Source organism: Cebus imitator, unplaced genomic scaffold (assembly GCF_001604975.1).
Source record: "Cebus imitator isolate Cc_AM_T3 unplaced genomic scaffold, Cebus_imitator-1.0 Scaffold98, whole genome shotgun sequence".
NCBI classification, from domain to species: domain Eukaryota; kingdom Metazoa; phylum Chordata; class Mammalia; order Primates; family Cebidae; genus Cebus; species Cebus imitator.
The window spans coordinates 970,403-993,375 of record NW_016107413.1 but is presented as its reverse complement, the minus strand read 5'-3'; the positions used below and the strand labels follow the sequence as shown (position 1 = coordinate 993,375).

Genomic DNA, 22,973 nt, shown 5'->3' with positions numbered 1-22,973 from the left:
ACTCATTTCTTATAACATCCCACATATCACCTATTGCAAAGTCTAGAGAGCTAAATCTATATTTCCAACCTTCCTTGAAGCTACAGGCTTGGATCTGGTTTATATTCTACCGATGAAATGTACTGGAGTGAGTGGATTTTTTGGAAGGATAAGATAATTCAAATAGCTCAGACAGACTTAACTCTCCCAATAGCTGGATCCCACATTTCATCATTTATCATCAGCTTCATTAGCATGAAGAAGATGTGATGTTATCAGTGATGGTAGCAATGGCAGATGCAGTTTTCTGACCTCTGGACTTTTAAAAAATGTTAAATAAAGGTTTCTCAATGTTGGGTGAGTGCCAAATAATTGGCCTAATTTGGGCATCCACAGATCTTAGCACAGGCCTGATTCCTACACCTCTCCTGTCTTATTTTGGGGGTTTCTTAAGAGCTGATGACAGGTTTTAAATACATGCAGTTTACTTGAGCATTGCTTCTAGATATCTGCAGTGAACGTGTAAGGGAGTAAGAGAGGGAAAGAGGGAATGCCAATAAAGGATATATTCTAGGCCGGTTACCACTGTGAGCCACTGAAATAAATCTACTACGAACCCTCTGGGAAACCATAAAGAGACCACATGGAATCTTGTATCTGGAGGATGAGAGAGATTGGGCATCTATCTACAGATTTCTATCTCTCATTGGTTACTCAGGAACACTATCTGTACCCTCCCCATGACTTCTGCAATATGCCTATTCTTAGGCTAAGTAACTCTGAGATAAACAAAAAGAAAAGCAGTAAAAATGAGCTTGAGATGGGACACTCACCACCAGTGATCATGGAACTATCCATTACAGCATTGAAATGAGCAGCAAGCTGAGGGAATGCAGTTTTGAGCACCAAACACTTATAGAACTGATTTGACTCTCAAGAACCACTTCCACCTTGGAAAAAAAAAAAAAAAGATTACGCTTACTCTCTGGCTTGTAGTGTAATTGATAGTGTATACAGCTGTTTGTAATATTCTCTAGACACCAAATTCATTGTGTAGTCTACAGAGTCATCCAGGTGCTATTTATTATTAGCTGATGCCCTAGTTCTCAACATAGAAGAGATCTTTCTTTTTTTCAATGACAATATAAGAAGTAAAGCTTAAGTGCTATAATGCTATAGATTTTGCAGATGAGGGAACTGGGAGTTTGTTCTGTATACAAGCTTTTTAAACTGCCTTTTTTTGACCCAGCTTTTTATTCCAACAGTTCATTTGTCTGGCATATTCTGGGGGGCTGTGGTGGAAAACCTTGTTACTGCCTTCACTACAGCTCTGCATAAAACTTGGTAGCAGTTTCCTCTACTTTGCTGAATGAATTTATAATTTAACTGCCTACTTTCCATCTTGCAAAACATTATTGAAATCTTTTATCTGCTGAGGCCCCTTCATATTTTTCCCATTACTGTAGATTTAGACATTTTTGCTAATCTTTGACTATTTTTTTTAACAGAGCCTTGAGAGTGATAGAAAATAGATGAGCTTAGCCTACCATCTTGAGTCAGAAGGCTCTTCAGTGTTCCTAAAAAAGAAAATGTTTTTGAAGCCATCTTTAAAACAATGAGGATTCATTCTGAGCTTTGTCACTGATACAACCTTGAACAATTTACTTAATGTTTCTGGGTTTCTTTCTTTAAATGTAAAATGGGAAAAATAATCTCTAATTCAATTAATATATGAAAATTAAATTTAAAAATGCTTACAAAGTATTTAGCAAAGTGTCTACTTCATGGAATTGCTTAATAAATGTGAATTTCTTACACTTTTCTTGCCATCCCCTTAAAAGTTCATTTATCCTCAGATATGGTTAAATTGTTTTAATTTCATTTCTTAGTTTATTATGTGGCAGTAATGGGGAAGGTTAGGTGATTTGCAGGATTATTATTCTTTTCACAGTCATAGAAAAGAAAAAGAATAACTGCCCTAGGCTATTTTCTTGTCATAAGTGATCCACAAATTGTTTTTATATTCTTTCCAAAAAGGGTTATATTCCCCTCCACCAAGAAACAAACTATTCATTACTTATTTACTTCAATATCATGATTTTCTTGTTCCTTTCTATTCACAGCTAAAGATTACTTCTAAAATAGCTTTTCTGTAGTTAAAAAATTGCAGACTCTTTCTTGTGAATTGATTGCATTAAGCATTTTTAAGGTAATATAATACATTGTGTATATTTACCACTTAGTAGAGGATTCAATGCCTTGTTAATTTATATAGCCTAGCTAGTTACAGTGATGCTCTGAATTTGGAGCCCCCTTGGAAAATATTTATAACAGCATGCAAACAATAAAATCTCCTTTGCAGAGGGAAATATTTCAGTTAATGAGTTATTGAAACATTAATTGTACCTCTGCAATCCTGATATTGTGGATTGTGATTAATATGCTATAATTTGAATTCAGGCAATGAAAATCACATAGAAAATAGCATGATTTCTTAATCAAGGACTGAGGCACTTCAGAGTTTACTTAATAGCAAAACAAATGTAAAGAACTTTCTAAAGTAGCTCAGATTGCTTTATGTTAGGAATTAATTTGCACCTGTTGTAAGACAGTGGTGGGATAGCTCTGGTTAGAATAGCAGGAGAGATAATCAGATTAAGTGCTCATGGTCAGGCACTGTGATAATAATAGAAATTAATGACTTTAAATCCAGAGGGCCCTGCCATGGATCCCTGGATTAAAGAACATTACTAATACCATGCCCATCCCTGTACACATCTACAAATCTCCTACAGTTTGAATACAAGTGCTTGAAAAATCTTTATTATCATCTAAGCAAAATTAAAGAAAAGTTATTGCAGCTGGGAGTGGTGGCTTATGCCTGTAATCCCAGCAGTTTGGGAGGCAGAGGCGGACGGATCATGAGGTCAGGAGTTCGAGACCAGCTTGGCCAATATGGTGAAACCCCATCTCTACCAAAAATGCAAAAATTAGCCGGGCGTGGTGGTGCGTGCCTGTAGTCCCAGCTACTCAGGAAGCTGAGGCAGGAGAATTGCTTGAACCCAGGAGGCGGAGGTTGCATTGAGCAGAAATCGCACCACTGCACTCCAGCCTGGGCAACAGAGCAAGACTCTATCTCAAAAAAAAAAAAAAAAAAAGGTTATTGCATTATTGATCTTGCCACATTTTAAAATTTCATTATAAATCATAATTTTTAAATTAGACTTCATTTTTTAGAGGAGTTTTAGATTCACGGCAAAATTAATCCAAAAATACAAAGAGTCCTAGATACCCACTGCTCTACCACATACACAGCCTACTCCACTATTGACAGCCTGCACCAGAATGGTTCAGGTAGGTACAGTGAACCAATGATCACCCAAAGTTCATAGCTTGCATTAGTGTTCACTCTTGGTGTTGTATATATCCTACAGGTTTTGACAAATGTATGATGTGTATCTACTATTATAGTAGCATATAGAATAGTTTCACTGCCTTAAACATCCTCTATTCTCTGTTTAGTCATCCCTCCCCCCAACCTCTGACAACCACTGACCTTTCTGCTGTCTTCATAGTTACACATTTTCCAGAAGGTCAGATAGTTGGAATCATACACTGTAACCTTTTCAGATTGGCTTCTTTCACTTAGTACTATGCATTTAAGATTTCTCCGTATATTTTTATATATTGATAGCTTATTTCTCTTTATCATTAAATAATACTTCATTGTCTAGATGTACTACAGTTTATCCATTCCCATACTAAAGAACATCTTGGTTTCTTCCAACTTTCTGTATTTATGAATAAAGTTGCTGTAAACATCTGTGTGCTAGTTTTTGCATGGACATGAGATCCCAACTACTGTGGATAAATATCAAAGAATGTGATTGCTGGTAAGAGTATTATTTAGTTTTGTAAGAAACTGACAACTGTCCTCCAAAGTGGCCATGTCATTTTGCATTCCCACCAGTAATGAATGCAAGTTTTTGTTGCTTCACATCCTTGTCAGCTTTTGGTGTATGTTCTAGATTTGGGCCATTCTAATAAATATATAGTGATAGTGTTTTAATTCACATTTCCCTGATGGCATATGATATGGAACATCTTTTCATTTGTTTATTTGCCATCTCTATCTCTTCTTTGATGAGGTGCCCATTCTGGTCTTTTGTCCATTTTTCAACTGGGTTGTTCATTTTCCTTCCTTCCTTCCTTTCTTTGTTCCTTAGTTTTTTCCTTCCTTCCTTCCTTCTTTCCTTCCTTCCTTCCTTCCTTCCTTCCTTCCTTCCTTCCTTCCTTCCCTCTCTCTCTTTTTAAAAGAGACTGGGTCTTGCTATGTTGCACAGACTGGACTTGAACTCCTGGGCTCAAGCAGGCAATCCCCCTGATTTAGCCTCCCAAGTAGCTGGCACTATATGTGTAGTCACCATGATTGGCTGAGCTGTTTATTTTCTTATTAAGTTTTAAGAGTTCTTTGTAGGCCAGCTGTGGTGGCAAACATCTGTAATCGCAGTGCTTTGGGAGATCAAGGCAGGTGGATGGCTTGGGCTCAGGAGTTTGAGGCCAGCCTGGGTAGCATGGCAAAACCCTCTCTCTACAAAAAATACAAAAATTAGGCAGGCAGAGTGGTACATGCCTGTGGTCCCACCTACTGAGGACGCTGACGTGGGAGGATCACTGGAGCCTGGGAGGTACTGCTCTCTAGCCTGGGTGACAGAGTGGAATCCTGTCTCAAAACAAAAAAGTTCTTTGTGTATTTCAAATAACAGTTCTTTATCAAATATATCCTTTACAAATATTTTCTACCAGCCTCTGGCTTGTCTTATTTTTTTGGTATATTTTTGCATTAAGTAATTTTATTCTTTAGGGCATAAATACTGGACAAAATGTATTCCAAAATTGTTGTGTACTTGCTTGATAGAGATAAATTGCGATTTTATAAATATATTAAGTTCTAGCAATAGTAGCCCTAACAATAGTAGACTATAACTAAGGCAATAGTACTTGCTTTTTGGAAAAATCAATCACAGACATTTAAAGTTAATCACTTATGTTTCTTATGTTTGTCATTTAGACAATTAGTTTCATTTAGACATTGTTGAATGAATCATTTTTATGCCATCAGTGTGTTATAGACCTGACATGGGGAGAGAAAGGAGGAATTCTTTTTTCTTTTTTCTTTTTTTTTTGAGACAGAACCTCACCCTATCACCCAGGCTGGAGTGCAGTGGCACCATCTTGGCTCACTGCAATCTCCACCTCCTGAGTTCAAGTGATTCTCCTGCCTCAGCCTCCTGAGTAGCTGGGATCTGGCTAATTTTTGTATTTTTATTAGAGATGGGGTTTTACCATGTTGGTCAGGCTGGTTTTGAACTCCTAACCTCAAATGATCCATCCACCTCATTCTCCCAAAGTGCAAGGATTACAGGCATGACCCACCACGCCTGGCCAGGAATTCCTTTTCTAATGAAAAATTGATGTAGCTTAGTTCATCCCATATTTCATTTTTGTATTTAAAATTCATTTTGGTTTACCTACTTCTCTATCATAATTGCATGGTCAGGGGACAAGGTTACTGTTTTTTAAATTTTTTTACAAGCATTCATTCTAGTAGTTTTGACTAGATCCTCTGAATTTATTATAGATGGCAAAATATTTTTAACTAACATCTTCTTTAATTATTACTAGAACCCTGAGCCAAGATAATTCTCATTTACTCTAATACTTGGCAAAGACAGCTACTCTTTACCAATATCCATTTTCTCCTCCTCTCTCTGGCTATATGTTTCCTAGCTCCCTCAAAATAACTGAGGGCTGATCAGTACATGGGAGTAGAAGCAACAGACACTAGTTCCCCCTTGATTCATGAAAGCCCTCTCCACATGAATCTCCATTCTCTTTCCCCTTCCGGAGGTGCATAGTTAAATATGTTGGCTTGTTGACAAGGGTGGGGCCTGGGTTCCAGACTCATCCTTTGGAAGCAAGCTGCCTGTTTTCTGAACTGAACTGTGATTAAAGCAAAAAATAAACTTTTCTTATGATAGTTGCGGATATTTGGGATTCACTGTTACAATAGTTAGCTTACCCTGATTAATGCAAAGTGAAAAAGCAAAGTTACATTGAACATAACAGAAGAGAAGAAGGCTACACACAGCAGGTAAAACTGAAAAACAACTACTTGCAGAAATTCAATTACCCATGTTAAAATAGGCCCTGTGGAGCAATAGAGATGGTGATAGTCTCAATTATTTAAGCAAAAATTTGCACTGTAGGATGAAGAGTCACATCAGATTAAAAAAAAAAAAAAGAGTTATTACATGCTAGAGTGTCTTTTTGACAAAGGTTGTGAAATCTTTTTCTCATGAAGATATAGATCCCCTTGGAGTGATTAAAGTATACAATGTGATCATATCCAAACCTAAAAAGTTATATTCAAAAAGAAATCAGAGGCTAATTTCAGAGACTGTGAATAAAAGTGTGATAACTGTATGTGTGAGCCCTGTGTGCCCTTTGTACCACTAAGCCCTGCTCTCCTAGCTATGTACTTTGATTCACTCTTGCATAGAAAAGGCTTGTGCTTTGATTTTCTCACCCCTGTGACTGGTGCTTGTGAGAAGGCTAACCATATGTGGACATTTGGTCTATAAAGGAGAAATGGTGATCCAACATGGAACATTTCTTTGGCCACTGCAATCATGTTGGATTGTGCCACAATCTCTTTGCCACCCACTCTGTGACTCTGCACAGCATTCTATGATCAGGTGTTCCCTTAGTTGTATAGAGGAAGAAGCATAAGGTTGCAGTTAACAGAATCCAGTTGAACATTTTTGCAGATTGGCTGCTTAGTTAGTAATAGTGAGGTGGCAGGACCGTTACAGCATGTGCCAGTATTTAATTAACATTTCCCATTGTCTGTGCTAAGTGATTAAGGAGCATGGGTTCTGGGGTCAGCTGGCTGAGGTCACAGTGCCACATGACCAGTTTAGTTCAGGAAAGGGATCACATTCATTACCCACTGGACTGGAGCCTGTTTTAGGCAGTAGCCTTAGAGACAATTAATAAGCTTGTGATATGCATATAGAAAAAAGTTCTGATTTTCCTATTCATGTGATTTACAGAAAGTAGATCACTCCTGAACTAATGAGACTCTTTATCATTGTGGGTATGGTATATGTGGTATAAGGCAGACATGCAGATCATTTAATGTTTTTCTTATAGATCTACTTAATATTTAATATAAATTAATTTCTTTAAGCTTGGTCCAAAAATATTTTCTTATATACATCATTATGGTATAAATACTTCTTAAGATACCTGGACATGGCTATGAAATTGTACTACTGCCTGAAGTTAACCATCCATCTTTCAAAGACTTATTTTTGAACAACTTCAGTGGTGATTAAAGTTACAATCATTTATGTAACATTTATCCTTCAATATTTAGATTTTATGTCAGAAGTTTACTAATTATAACTGAAATTTATATAACTATTTGGGGGACAGTGGTATAATTTTGGAAACAAGACATTTCCTTGTCAAGAAGTAGTGTGCTATGCCTGTAATCCCAGTACTTTGGGAGGCCGAGGTGGGCAGATCACCTGAGGTCAGAAGTTCAAGACCAGCTTGGCCAACATGGTGAAACCCCAGATCTACTATAAAATACAAAAATTATCTGGGTGTGGTGGTGGGTGCCTGCAATCCCAGCTACTTGGGAGGCTGAGGCAGGGAGAATTTCTTGAACCCGGGAGGCTGAGGTTGCAGTGAGCCGAGATTGGGCCACTGTACTCCAGCCTGGGCAACAGAATAAGACTCTGTCTCAAAAAAAAAAAAAAAAAAAAAAAGTAGTGTACTTATGCCAGAACCTAGATAATATAAAAAGAACTCTGCCTATCATTTTTGTGGTAATTATACTTTATACCTTCAGATTACTGTTGAATATATTCATTTAACAAATATTTAAAGAATTTGTTTTATGTACCAATTATTGTGCTAACCTCAGGAAGATAATAAATATATCCAAAACTTTGATGAAGCCATTGACTTGTGGGGAAGATTGGCAGAGAAACTAATAATTACATGATAAAAGGTGCTAAAGTCAAGGTCTAGACAAAGGTGAAAAAAAGTCAGAACCACTTCATAAAACCTTATTTATCATTTATAAACAACTTTTATGAATATATATACACATTCATAGTACATTATATATGGATACATGTTCATAATAATACATACTTTTTTTTGCCTAGACATGCATAGATTTGTGTTTAACATTTCTGTTGGCCAGTGCAGTCTTAGATGTGACACTATTGGAAACTCTTGGCATAGTATTAACAGAGCATACAGCTTCCTTATAAACTAATTGAGGCTGAGGCAGGAGAGTAAATTGTGCCCAGGAGTTAAAGCTACAGTGAGCTATGATCATGTCACTGCACTCTAGCCTGAGCAACAGAGCTAGATCTTGTCTCTTAAATTTTTTTTTAAGAAATTATCAGGGAACAAACTAGGAATGATTTGACCAAGTTCTTATCGTCAGCCAGAGCCTGAACTAGAATCCAAATTTTTTCTTTATTAGTCTGTATTATTTTTCTTTTGAGACAGAGTCTGTGTCACCCAGCCTGGAGTACAGTGGTATAACCATGTACTACAGCCTCAACCTTGTGGGCTCAATCTGTTCTCCCACCACAGCCTCCCTAGTAACCTGGACCACAGTTGTGCACCACTGCTCCTGCCTAATTTTTGCATTTTTTGTAGAGACAGAGTTTCACTATTTTGGCCAGGCTGGTCTTGAACTCCTGACCTCGCGATCCACCTGCCTTAGCCTTCCGAAGTGCTAGGATTACAGGCGTGAGCCACCACACCCAGACTATACTGAATTATTTAACAATTGGAGGTTAATTGTATACGTGGCATATGTCAAAGAAATATAATAATAGGTTCAAAAAAGTGTGTAATTTGTCAGCTTGTTTCATCTCTACTGGAAATGAGATTATGGTTTATAAGAACACAGCACAATTTAAAAGAATATTTAAAATAAGTACAGTGAACTTTTACTATTATAAGTTTTTAGTGTTAATGCTGCAAAGTTAAGGTGTTGATACAGTGCTTGAGAGTGCACTAAATTTTAATTCATTCCTTTAGTATGTAGTTGTGGTAAAATGGTCAAACGTCCAGCATATCGCAGTGCAAGAGTAGGTAATAAATGCCTATCAACATTAAGAAAAATGTTAATCATCTTAAAATAAGAGCTAGTTGAGACCAAGCTGAGCTTAAAATAAGAGCTAGTTGAGACCAAGCTGAGCTGACATGTGTTAATTTATGCAATAGTAACTAAATAGATGTTTGACATCTATAAAGAACGATGACAGAGTTTGCCTTGCTAAGCAAGTTTTGATTCATTGCTGCTAGTTTAAATTGATATTATGGGAATGTTCCCTGGGCATATTGTGATATTACACAATCCACCTAACTTCTATATGAGTAGTCTCCCAGTTATTGTTGTACTGTGTTCAAAAAATTTGTTGATCATTAATTTGTCTGTCCTTCCAGCTCAAACAATGTCATACATAAATATAAGCCTCAGGCCTACCCACAGGGCCTACTGAACTTAAAGTTCGCCTGAAATAAAAAATTTGTATTTTAATCTAGTCTTCAAGTGGAAACAATAGTGTTTTTCTAAGAAAGGCTTTCAGAATTCTAACTCAAAGTGCTATTTTGCAGGATGGGGGTTGGAGCGGCTTGGTGCAAAAGTAATTGTGGTTTTTGCCATTACTTTTGCACCAACTTAATATCATAGGTTACACTCCCAACACAATAGAAGCAGGAACCACTCAGTTCCAAGCCAGTACTAATAGCTCTAAAATCTTGGAGCAGGATCACTAAAGGTAAGAATAGGAGATGATGAGGCAAGGAGGAAACAGGTCTGTGGGCCATAAACTCCTCATTGGGTTATAAACCTCCCATCAGATGGCAAGTTCTTTGAGGGAAGAAACAATGTCTTACTTGTCTTGGAATAGGTGTTTAAGGGCTTGAAGTTAGGAAAAAATAGAAAGTTTTTAAATGTCTGCTACAAATAGTCTGGTAGCAGCTATAGTCATTGACCTACAATTCATCCCAGGAGTAAATTGATAGCTTGGATTGCATCCATGAACTAACAGACAAATAAGTGCTACATTTTGATAAAGCTGCAGATGTTAGAAATAAAATCAGCCTTCTCTGAAAAGTAACAAATAGTTGGTAAACATTAACTGCTCTTATTACTTCTGAGTACTTGCTATGGCCTTCTCAATACTGCCTCTCTATGTCTATCCCAGCAATTTTGAATTATACCCGTAAATTATCAGCATTTGATTTTTAAAATACCCCAATTAATGAAAAATTTCTTTCAGATCAATAAATATTTATTGTGCACCTTCTTCTGTACCTTCTTGGTATAAGATAAAGTTGTAGGAAATAAGTATGATCAGCCAATAAGAGTCAAAACTATTGATTCAGGTAGGAGGGTGTTTTGCTGCAAGTAACAGAAAGCACAATTAATAATACTTGAATAGTTTTGCTTCTTTTTCCTTACATAATCAAAAGTCTGGAGGCAGAGGACACAGATTTGGTATAGTAGCCATTTTTCTTTTATCAGATTGAAGATTTACATTCATGTAATTACAGGTATGTAATTTTTATCCTTTTTCTCTACAGATTCCATCTTTATTTAAAAATTTGATGTGTTATTCACCGTGGAATTTTTGGAATAATTTTTAGACTTTTAACATAAGTTATATTAAATTGCATTTTAATTCCATTAAAATATTCATCTTGATTATTCATTTTTTTTTGTAGCCCCTCACTTCACCTTACTCTTGGCCCTGCCTATTTCAATGATTAAAACAATTCTTGTTAAACACATGTACATTGGCCATCTTCTGAACCCAACCCTTAAATTACTTTTCAGTGCTCTGAAGCTTCAGAATGAGGGAAGATATGTCAGAAACAAAAACAAAAAAATGAACAAATTGGAGTTTGTGTTTTCAACCCTTAGAAGTGAGAATGGAAGAACCAAAGTATCTTTAAACTGTTATGTACTGGGTACCATGCAATGTGGCTACATGGAATGACTTACTAACCATGTGGCTCCTAACCCTGGCTTCACCCGTTAGGAGGTATGAGCCAATGAGCAAATCAAAAATCCTCTATTGGCATCAGTTTCTTCACGTATAAAGCAAAGTTAGTAAAATCTGCCTTACCTATCTCTCCAAGTTGCTACAAAATCTAGTGAGATCAAAAGGGTGAAAAGGCTTTTTAAAACATAAAAGTATGGAAGAGCTTTGTAAACTGTAAAGCACCCACTGAGGAGGTCAGGTAGGGCGGAATAAACATGAACAAAGAACAAATCAGTTTCACAGAATGTTAGCTATAAACCAGACCAGCCCTCTTATTCTGATGGTGCAGAAGGCGAGAACAGGGAATCCACATCTCTCACCTAGACTCAGACAAACAGTGGCAGAGATGGAGCAGGGCATAAGCCTCCTGAGCCCAGGCCAGGGCCATGGCTCTTCCTCTTACTCAAATTTATTATCTCTAAGTCATCAGGTTCAGAGTATAATCTGGACAGCTTCTATCAGGACAAGTTCTTTCTTCTAGAAGAAATAGATTTTTATATCTTTTGTGGAAAAGGAAAATAATAGGTACAAAGAGAGAGGAAGGAGGTAGGAAATCGAGATGATCTGTTTCTGAGGTGCAGCTAATTTGGACTGGGACTAGCAAAACTGGCATTTCCAGGCTCCCATCTCAAGGTGTGGCTACACAGACAAACCACAATGAGTTAGACTGACCAGGTTTTTCAATTGTGATTGGTTATGCCTGCGGTACATAGACACTAGTTTAACAGGAAAACTCTGATGTAAGAGTTAGTCATTTCTGTTTACAAATAAATAATCTCTGAAAAGATTATTCACATTAAAATAATGTGGCTCTCATAGAATAATTTACTTTAGAACTAAAGAAAAATACCTAGAAAAAGTCCCCACTCACCCTCCTGTTTTTGATAATAAAATTATTTCTCTAAATTTCTCCATTCAGATGAAACTAAAACTTTTGCAAAGCCCCACCCAATTCCTCATTGCAATGCCTGATTCATCAACCTAATTATTAGTTTTTACACAGTACAACTTACTCTCTAATGGCACAAGTATGAGAGTTTTATTGAGAGTAGTCTTGAATAGCAAAAAAAATTATAAAAGTTAAGAGTAAGAGAAACAAAGTTCAGTTAAAGAGTCGTGTCTTAGAACACAAATAAACAGTAAAAAATTAAAGATAAACGACCACATCTCTTTTGTGAGCAGTAGTAATTTTTAAAGAAATGAAGTTCTCTGCATCTTCTCTAAGTCATTCCTAAAATCTCATTGTTCCTTTAAAGTATTTATAACATTGCTGAAAAATCACTCAAACTGTTCTCTGGTTGGCAAAACCACTCAGCTTGTTTCTGCTGGACTTCATCCAAAAGATGAATGAAATTCTAGGGATTTGTTTTGTATAATTATGTTAAGCCTCCAGCAAAATTACTACATCACCTAACACTGCCAAATTTCCTAAAGCCTGGCTACTCCTCCCGAAAATATTAGAAATCCTACTCAAATTGTTGTGTCACAGATTAGTTGCCACTATTCTTCATTCCTGGAAAGGGTGGGTCCACCCTATTTGAAGGGAAGCGTTGGGATCTACACTACCTCTGCTGAATAGTCTTTTCAAAATTAAAGAGAGATGTGCACATCTTCTTCAGTCCTAAGATGGGAAGTTAAACACACATGCACACACACACAGACACATGCACACACACACAGACACACACACACACAGACACACACAAACATTTCCATAGTATGTATTTTCTGAAAAGGTAGGCTTACATGATTGCTATAGTCCTGTGTAAATGAATAGAGGATGTCCAATGTAATGACAACCTTTTTCTTTTCCTCAGAGCTTGGGAATCTAAAGCAAGAAAACTGTCATTTTGTGGAACAAATATTTAAGCCAGAATTCATACTATGTTGTTGATGGTAGTAATCTTTGGATGCCATAATGAATAAAAGAGGAGGAAGGAAATATCAAACAAACCAAGTGCGCCTGAGAGTCTATCTTTTGCCCGGTTACCCAATTCAATGCTGGATTTAAGATTTGTTTAAAAGAATTTCCCTTTATAGAATTCTAAATTCAAAGATTGGATTTCTTGGATATGTTCTCTATATTTTCTGTCCCCATTTTCATCATTTTTATCTCTTCCTTTTCCCCTTATTGAGTTTTAGATAAAGACAATGAAATCTCATCTTAATTGCTTCCACCGTGGGTTTTTTTTTTAATTTTTAACTCTATTTAGGTATGATTTACATAGGCAGTTCCCCAAACATTTTGGCGCCAGGTACTGGATTTATGGAAGACAATTTTTCTATGGTGGGTGAAGAAGGATAATTTTGTGATTAAACTGTTCCCCCTTAGATCATTAGGCGTTAGTTAGATTCTCATAAGAAGAGTGCAACCTAGATCCCTCACACATGCAGTTCACAATAGGGTTCCTGCTCCTATGAGACTCTAATTTAGTCACCACTGATCTGACAGAAGGTGGAGCTCAGGTGATAAAGTTTGCTTACCCACTGCTCACCTCGTGCTGTGCAGCCTGGTTCCTAACAGGCCATGAACCAAACTGGTACAGGTTCATGGCCTGGGGTTGGGGACCCTTGATTTACATAACTGAATGCATCCATTTTAAGTGTGCAGTTGGCTCCAAGGGACTGGTGATTTGCTTTGTCAATGCAGATTAGGTTTGTCTTTTCTAGAGTTTCATATAAATAAAAAATGTATTTTGTACTCATTTGTATCTACCTTCTTTTGCACCGCATAATGTTTTTGAGTTATGTATATTGTTGTGTAACACTAACTTGTTCCTTTTTATTGCTGAATAGCATTTTGTTATGTGGACATAAGCACAGTTTGTTTATTTGTTGACCTGTTGGTGGACATTTGGATTGTATTATGGTTTCAATGAGATTTGTCCCTATCAAAATTCATGTTGAAATTTACTTGTCAATATAGTGGTGTTGGGAGGTGGTTCCTTGCAGAGGTGATTAGGTCATTAAAATAGATTAACACTTTTCTCATGAGACTGGGTTAGTTCTTGTGAGAATGGATTAGTTTCCACAAAAGCATGTTGTTATAAACGCTGCTCCTCCTGTTTGGTCCCTTTTGCACATGCCCACTAACCTTTCTGCTTTTAACAAATGCTGCTGGCACAACTAAATATTTACTTGAGGAAAAAATGAAAAATTATGCTTATCTCACATAATATACAAAAATTAATTGTAAATATAGATGTATAATTTAAAAAGAAAATATAGGAGAAAGTCTTTGTGATCTTTTGGTATGGAAAGATTTTCTATACAGAACATAAAAAGCATTAAACATAGAAGAAAAAATTAACAAAATGAACTTTGTCAAAATAAAAAACTATTGCTCTTTGAATGCTATAGACTGAGGGAAATATTTGCAACACATATATCTGACAAAAGTTTTTATCCAGATTATTTTAATCTGGAGCATGTGAACCTTACTAGAAGCTGAACAGATGCTGGTGCCATGCTCTTGGACTTTCCAGTCACCAGAATCATAAGGCAAATAAACCTCTTTTCTTTAAATATTATGCAGCCTCAAGTATTCTGTAATAGCAACATTAAACAGACTAAGACAGAATGCTTCCAATTTTTGACTATATGAATCAAACTGCTATAAGCATCCATGTACAAGTCTTTGCGTGGGCATATATTTTCATCTTTCCTGGCTAACTTCTCAACAGCAGAACTGCTAGGTTGTATGGTCACTGTGTGTTTACCTCTTCAGGAAACTACTAAACTGTTTTTGTAGATGATTATACCATTTACTGTCCCACCTGCAATGTATAAGGATTCTACTTTCTCCCTATCTTCATAAACAATATTGTCAGTGTTTTTTCTTCAGTAGTTTATGCTGTTGTTAATTTTAGCCATTCTAATGGGTATGTAGTGACAATGTCACTACATACATATGTCACTACATATCCATTAAAATGGCTAATGGGTATCTCATATTGGCTTTAATTTGTGTTTCCCTGTTGTTAACAATATTGTACTTCTTTCATGTGCTTCTTCTGGAAAATGTTCAAATATTTTGCACATTTTTTAATTGGATTGTTTATCATCTTAGTATTAAGTGGTGTTTTTTAAAAAATCTGAATACAAATTTTTTGTCAGATATACCTGTTGCAAATATTTCCCTCAGTCTGTAGCATTCAAAGAGCAATAGTGTTTGACTTTGATAAAGTTAATTTTATTGATTTTTTTCTTCTACGTTTAATGCTTTTCATGTTCTGTATAGAGAATCTTTCCATACCAAAAGATTACAAAGACTTTCTCCTATGTTTTCTTTTTAAAATTATACTTCCACAGTTTACTCACAATTAATTTTTATGTATCATGTGAGATAAGAATAATTTTTCATTTTTTCCTCACACAAATATTTAGTTGTGCCAGCAGCATTTGTTAAAAAGACTCCATCTTCTCTATTTATTTGATTAGAACCTAGGATACAAAATAATTGAACATATACATGTGAATTTCTTACCAGCCTCTATTTTATTCTATTGATCTAAATGCTAATCTTTACATCAATACCATAATGTCTTGATCAATATCACAACATCTTTATTAATATATCTTTATAGTAAATTTTGAAATCAGATAATATTTAATTTTTATTTTAATGTTTTCTTTTTCAGACTTATTTTGGATGTTCTAAGTTCTTTGATTTTCTCCGTATACAATTTAGACTCATCTTGTCAGTTACTACAAATAATCCTGCTAGGGTTTTTGTTGGGATGGTGTTGAATCTATAGGTCAAATTTAGGAGAATGCCAATTGACATTTTAACAATATTAACTCATCTGATCTAAATACATTCATCTCTCTCCATATAAATGTGATTATTAATTCTTCAAGTAACAAAGCAAACTTTCCTGATATTAGAATGTTCTTTTCTTCATTATTTTTCAACTCAATTTCACAAATACACTTTTGTCTCAAAATTTGTCTCACCCTAGTTTCACAAATACATTTCTTTCAATTCATTCTTAATTTAGAAAATTCAGAAATTTTCTAAAATTGCCTCGTTTTTCTTTGAGTAAATCTATTTAAAAGAAAGGCATTTCAATTTATCACTGAAAGTAGTCATCCTCTCCTTCAATAAATATGGAAGTATTTCTGTTTTGCTTATTCAGAAAAAAATCCTATTATACTGGATTTCTGCTAAAGCCATGTGTTCTGGGAGGAGGAAGAGAGAAGTTCCTTTTTAGTGTGGGATTTTTGTTTGTTGTGTTTATCTCCTCTAGAAAGAAGCCCACCACGATGATTTTTTTATTTGTCACTGCCTGCCCTCATATAGTTGAGTCTCATGGTACAAGTGGAGTGCTTCAGAGTCTGTATCACTTAAATTTGATGCACTTAGTTCTTTCACAAGAGGGAAATTCAGTTCACTCTTTATGTCTCCATACTTTTATTTTATCCACATTATAATAAAAATTCAGTCTTTCCTCTAATATTGTTTTGTTTGTTTGTTTTGTTTTGCTTTGAGACAGGGTCTCACTTTATCTCTCAGGCTGGAGTGCAGTCTCACTGCAGCCTTTACCTCCTGGGCTCAGGTGATCCTCCCGCCTCAGACTCCTGAGTAGCTAGGACTACAGGCATGTGCCACTGTGCCTGGCTAATTTTTTCTAGAGACCGCGTTTTGCTATGTTACCCAGTCTTGAACTTCAGGACTCAAGTCGGTTGCCCAGTTCAGCCTCCCAAAGTGCTGAGATTACAGGTGTGAGCTACCATATCCGTCCTTAACATTTGATCTAAATTTATTTTTTATTGCTGATAGTTGGGATGTATAATATATGCATCTTCACACACATATATACTCACTGCAGGATTGGGCCCTACAATCACAGAAATTCTGTTAAATTATATCTTGTACAAATACTATCAAGAAAGAAATTAATGTATGACATGTTCTCTGTGTTAGCAAGAATTCTTAACAGAAATGAACTTTCATTTTAACTAGAATTGAATCCTTGGCTTATAATTTTTATATACATTTTAGGCTTTTGAAAATTAAAATAAATTTCCTCTGGCTTGCTTTTGGCTCCATACCAACTTTGTTTTACTTTCCATACTTTTGGTGCCAGGTATTGTAAGATATATTTCAAATCTTGATGTAACCTTCTGCTCTACAGCTTTAGTCATAAAACTAAGTGAACCAGAACAGTGGCAATAGACTATTCCTGAAAGCCATTCCTACCCAACCAAGCACAGCTAGCAATAGCTACACCTTAATTCAACTTCTCCTTAGCCAGACCTCCAAAATAATGGCAGCTTCTTCAATGCTACTGTCAGTGATCAGGGGGAAGGTCAGAGTAGAAAGAGAGTGCACTCAACCTACTACAACTAATTTTTTAAAATTAATTTGAACTTATATTTTAGATTCAGGGGATACATGTGCAGGTTTGTTATGTGAGTATATTATGTTAGGCTGAGGTTTGGGGTACTATTAAACCCATCACCCAGGAAGTGATCATAGCACCCAACAGCTAGTTTTGGGAGTCTTTTGTTTGTTTTTTAAATTAATAGTTTTTCAACCTGACCCTCCTTCCCTCTCTCCCCCTCTCTAGTAGTACCCAGTATCTGCTGTTGCCATCTTTATGTCCATGAATACTTGATGTTCAGCTGTCACATGTAAAAACATGCAGTATTTGCTTTTCTGTTCCTGCTTTAATTCACTTAGGATAATGGCCTCCAGTTGCATCCATGTTGCTGCAAAGAACGTGGTTTTATTCTTTTTTATGGCAGCATTGTGAAATTTTTTTAATTTACAAGTTTTACCAAAATATATAAGCATGTAAACACATCTCTAGGTTTCCTCCAGGATTTTGAAAGGGATATAAGAAAATAATAAAAATTAAGCTTCATTAGCTTTATTCTAAATCTTCAATATTCAATAAATAATTTTTTGAATAAGTGAATGAATAAATGAACAAAAGAATTTTCCTTGCAGAAGAAGGCCAAACTTTTGTAAACTGCATAACATTAGCAATAAAAGGAGGTTGGGTGAAGTCCTGGGACCCTTTCTTTGCTGACATATACGATGTTTGTTTTTAATCAATGTCATTTTAGTTCGAAATTATAAATTCCTCTCACCTGATTGAAATGATTGGGGTTGTTATTTTTCCTGTCAGCAAGCCAAAAAAAGAGGAAATAAAATTAGTCTACCTAGTTTGATAGAACAGAAATATTTCAAATACTTAAACTAACATCTATCCCTTAGCAAAGGAAGCTGAAGAAACCCTTCAAGATACCAACAATGGATATGCACACTTATTAAAATGTGCATAAAAGCTCTAGTCATGTTTAAGGTGTAAATGGCTGACAATAGTCATTATTCAACTATAAATAATCTATATAACTATTTATCTTCTTTGTGTCATTATCTACCAATCCACCTATCTATCAAATGTCAGTCTGTCTTTGCATTCCCAGCTTTCCTTTCCATCCTCTTTTTTATAATCTAAGTTAACTTTTGAGGATTCACCTATCCTCCTCCCCTAACCAATTTGTGTTTCAGGTGGAACTTGTGATCCATTTCTAGCTCACCAGGTTATTCTATCACCCCGTTCTAGTGATTGGTCTACAAATGGGTATGAAGATTGAAGACTAACTTGGGCCAAGCAGAGTCAGTCCTGTGACTTTCTGGCACTACTGGGGAAAGGGGAGCTTTCTGCTAAAGTTGTTCATCTGATAGAATATAAAGCAGACACTGAGAAACACTCCTGCCACTATGTGGAGAGAGGCTGCCTTAGGATGAAGTTAACACAAAGAAATGCATAGTTGAAAGGTGGTGTCTAAGTCCATTTTAAGTTGCTCTAAAAGAATACCACAGACTGGGTAATTTATAAAGAATGGAAGTTTATTTGGCTCATGGTTCTGAAGGCTATGAAGTCAAAAAGCATGGCACTGGCACCTGGTAAAGGGCCTTTCTGCTATGTCACCCCATGATAAAAGGTGGAAGGGCAAGACAGCACAAGAGTAAGCAATCAAGAAAGGGTTCAACTTGCTTTTATAACAACTCACTCTAAACCTACCCCTTTTCTGAAATAACAGTAATCTACTCATGAGAGCAGAGCCCTTAGTCCTTATGGCCTAATCACCTCTTAATGGTCCCACCTCTTTTTTTTAATTTTTAATATTTTGGGTACATATTAGGTGTATATATTTATTGGGCACATTAGATGTTTTGATACAGACATGCAATGTGAAATAAGCACGTCATGGAGAATAGGGTGTGCATCCCTCAAGCATTCGTCCTTTGTTTTACAAACAATGCAATTATACTCTTAGTTATTTTAAAATGTATGATTTAATTATTATTGACTATAGTCCTGCTGTTGTGCTATCAAATACTGCATCTTATCAATTCTATTTTTTTAATCCATTAACCATCCTCACCTCCCTCCTACTCCCTGACTACCCTTCTCAGCTTCTAGTAACCATCTTTCTATTCTCTATCTCCATGAGTTTGTTTTTATATTTAGATCCCAAAAATAAGTGAGAATATGCAATAGTTGTTTTTCTGTGCCTGCCTTATTTTACTTAACGTAATGACCTTCAGTTCCAGCCATGTTGCAAATGACAGGATCTCATTCTTTTAATGGTTGAATAGCACTCCATTGTATACAAGTCCCACATTTTCTTTATAGACTCATCTATTGATGGAAAACTTAGGTTGCTTCCGAATCTTGGCTATTGTGAACAGTGCTGCAACAAATATGGGAGTGCAGATACCTCTTTGATATTCTGATTTCATTTCTTTTGGTTATATACCTAGCAGTGGGATCGCCAGATGATATGGTAGCTCTATTTTTAGTTTTTTGAGGAACCTCCAAACTGTTCTCCATAGTGGTTGTACTAATTTACATATCACTAACAATACATGAGGGATTCCTTTTTTCCACATCCTTGCCAGCATTTGTTATTGCCTGATTTTTGGATAAAGGCCATTTTAACTAGACCAAAATGGTATCACATTGTAGTTTTGACTGGCATTTCTCTGTTGATCAATGATATTGAATATCTTTTCATATGTCTGTTTGCCAGTTGTATATCTTCTTTTGAGAAACGTCTATTCAAATCTTTTGCCCATTTTTTTGGATCAGATCATTATATTTTTTTCCATAGAGATTTTTTCTTATTTATTCTAGTTTTCAATCCCTTGTCAGATGAGTAGTTTCCAAATATTGTCTGCCATTCTGTGGGTTGTCTCTTCACTTTATTGTTTCCTTTGTTGTGCAGAAGCTTTTTAACTTGATGTGATCCCATCTACCCATGTTTGCTTTGGTTGCCTATGCTTGTGGGTATTGCTCAAATTTTTGCCCAGACCAATGTCCTGAAAAATTTCCCCTACGTGTTTGTGTTCTTACAGTAGTTTCATATTTAAAGGTCTCAGAGTTAAGTCTTTCATTGATTTTTATTTGATTTTTGTATATGGCAAGAGATAGGGGACAAGTTTCATTTTTTGCTACATAGATATTCAATTTCTCCAGCACAATTTATTGAAGAGCCTGTATTGTTTCTGGCACCTTTGTCAAAAATGAGTTCACCATAGGTGTATGGATTTTTTTTTCTGGGTTCTCTGTACTGTTCCATTGGTCTATGTGTCTGGTGTTTGTTTGTTTGTTTGAGACAGACTCTAGCTCTGTCACCCAGGCTGGAGTGCAGTGGCGCAATCTCGGCTCAATGCAGCCTTCACCTCCAGGGTTCAAGCCATTCTCCTGCCTTAGCTTCCTGAGTAGCTGGGATTACAGGTGCACACCACCACGCCTGGCTAATTTTTCTATGTGTCTGTTTTTAAGCCAGTACCATGTTGCTTTGGTGACTATAACTCTCTGGTATCACTTGAAGTCAGTAATGAGATTCCTCCAGTTTTGTTCTTTTTGCTCTGGATAGTTTTTAGTATTGTGGGTCTTTGGTGATTCCATATAAAGTTTAGGATTATTTTTTCTATTTCTGTGAAGACCGTCATTAGTATTTTGATATAGATTGTATTGAATCTATAGATTGCTCTGTGTAGTAAGAACATTTTAACAATATCTATTCTTCCAGTCAATGAACATGGACTCTCTTTCAATTTTTTTGTATCTTCTTCAGTTTCTTGAATCCATGTCTTATAGTTATCATTGTAGAGATCTCTCCCTTCATTGGTTAATTCCAAGGTATTTCATTTTATTTGTAGTTATGGTAAATGAAATTACTTTTTTGATTTTTTTTTTCAGATTGTTCACTGTTGGTATATAGAAATGCTCTGACATTTGTGTATTAATTTTGTATCGTGCAACTTGATTAAATTTATCAGTTCTAATAGTTTTTTGGTAGGAAGTCTAGATTTTTCCAAACATAAGATAATATCATCTGTAAACAAGGATAATTTTCCTTCTTTATTTCCAGTTTGGTTGCTCTTTATTCCTTTCTCTTATCTGATTCCTCTAGCTAGGACTTCCAGTACCATGTTGAAAACAGTGGTGGAAGTGGGTGTCCTTGTTGTGGTCCAGATCTTAGAGGAAATGTTTTCAGTTTTCCCTCATTCAGTATGATATTTTCTGTGGGTCTGTCATATAGGGCTTTTATTATGTTGAGGTATGGTCCTTCTATACTCAGTTTTTGAGAATTTTGATTTTGAAGGGATGTTAAACTTTAGCAAATGTTTTCCAGAACCAGTTGAAAAAATCTTATGGTTTCTCTCGTCATTCTGTTGATATATTGCATTACATTGATTGATTTGCATATGCTGAGCCATGCTTGAATCCCTGGTATAAATCCCATTTGGTCATGATAAATGTTCTTTTTAATGTATTGTTGAATTGAGTTTGCTGGTATTTTGTTGAGGATTTTTGCATACATATTCCTTGGAGATATTGGCCTGTGGTTTTCTTTTCTCTTTTGATGTGTCTTTGTTGGGTTTTGGCATCAGAGTACTAATACTGGCCTCATAGAGTAAGTTTGGAAGTATTACCTTCTTTATTTTTTGGAATAGTTTGAGTAAGATTGATATTAGTTCTTCTTTAAATGTTTAGTAGAAATAAGCAGTGAAGCCATCAGGCCCTGTCTTTTTTTTATTGGAAGACATTTTTATTATGGCTTCATTTTCATTACTTGCTATTGGTCTTTTCATGTTTTTGATTTCTTCATGGTTCAATCTTGTTAGGTTGCATGTGTCTAGGAATTTATCCATTTCCTCTAGATTTTCCAATTTATTGGCCTATAGTTGCTCATTGTAGCCACTAATGATCATTTGAATTTCTCTAGTATCACTTTTTCATCTCTGATTTTATTTATTTAGATCTTCCCCATTGTTTTTTTTATTAGTCTGGCAAAATGTCAGTGTTGCTTATTTTTTTCAAAAATCCAACTTTTTGTTTAATTGATCTTTTGTATTATTTTCTTCATTTCAGAATCATGTATTTCTGTTCTGATCTTTATTATTTCTTTTCTTCTACTAATTTTGGGTTTGGTCTGCTCTTGCTTTTCTATTTTTTTTTTTTTTTTAACTTTTGTATGTGGGTGTTATATAAGTAAACTCATGTCACAGAGGTTTGTTGTACAGATTTTGTCACCTTTTACTAAGCCTAGTACCATATATATATATATATATATGGTAAAGCCCAAAATATATATATTTATGCTTCTCTCCCTCCTTCCATTCTCCACCCTCAGATAGGCCCCTGTTTCTGTTGTTTCTCTTTGGGTTCATGTAGTCTCATCATTTAGCTCCCACTTAGAAGTGAGAATGTGGCCGGGCGCGGTGGCTCAAGCCTGTAATCCCAGCACTTTGGGAGGCCGAGGCGGGTGGATCACGAGGTCAAGAGATCGAGACCATCCTGGTCAACATGGTGAAAC

The 22,973-nt window shown here is 35.8% G+C and overlaps 1 long non-coding RNA gene across 2 annotated transcripts in view; it reads right to left on the bottom strand.

Moving 5' to 3' along the window:
- LOC108309870 overlaps nucleotides 1-22,973 on the bottom strand; it is a 170,036-nt gene that overhangs the window by 14,085 nt on the left and 132,978 nt on the right. For both annotated transcript variants that reach the window (XR_005201527.1, XR_001827536.2), the window contains exon 3: nucleotides 813-929. This is a non-coding gene — a long non-coding RNA (uncharacterized LOC108309870). The remainder of the gene's footprint in view (nucleotides 1-812; nucleotides 930-22,973) is intronic.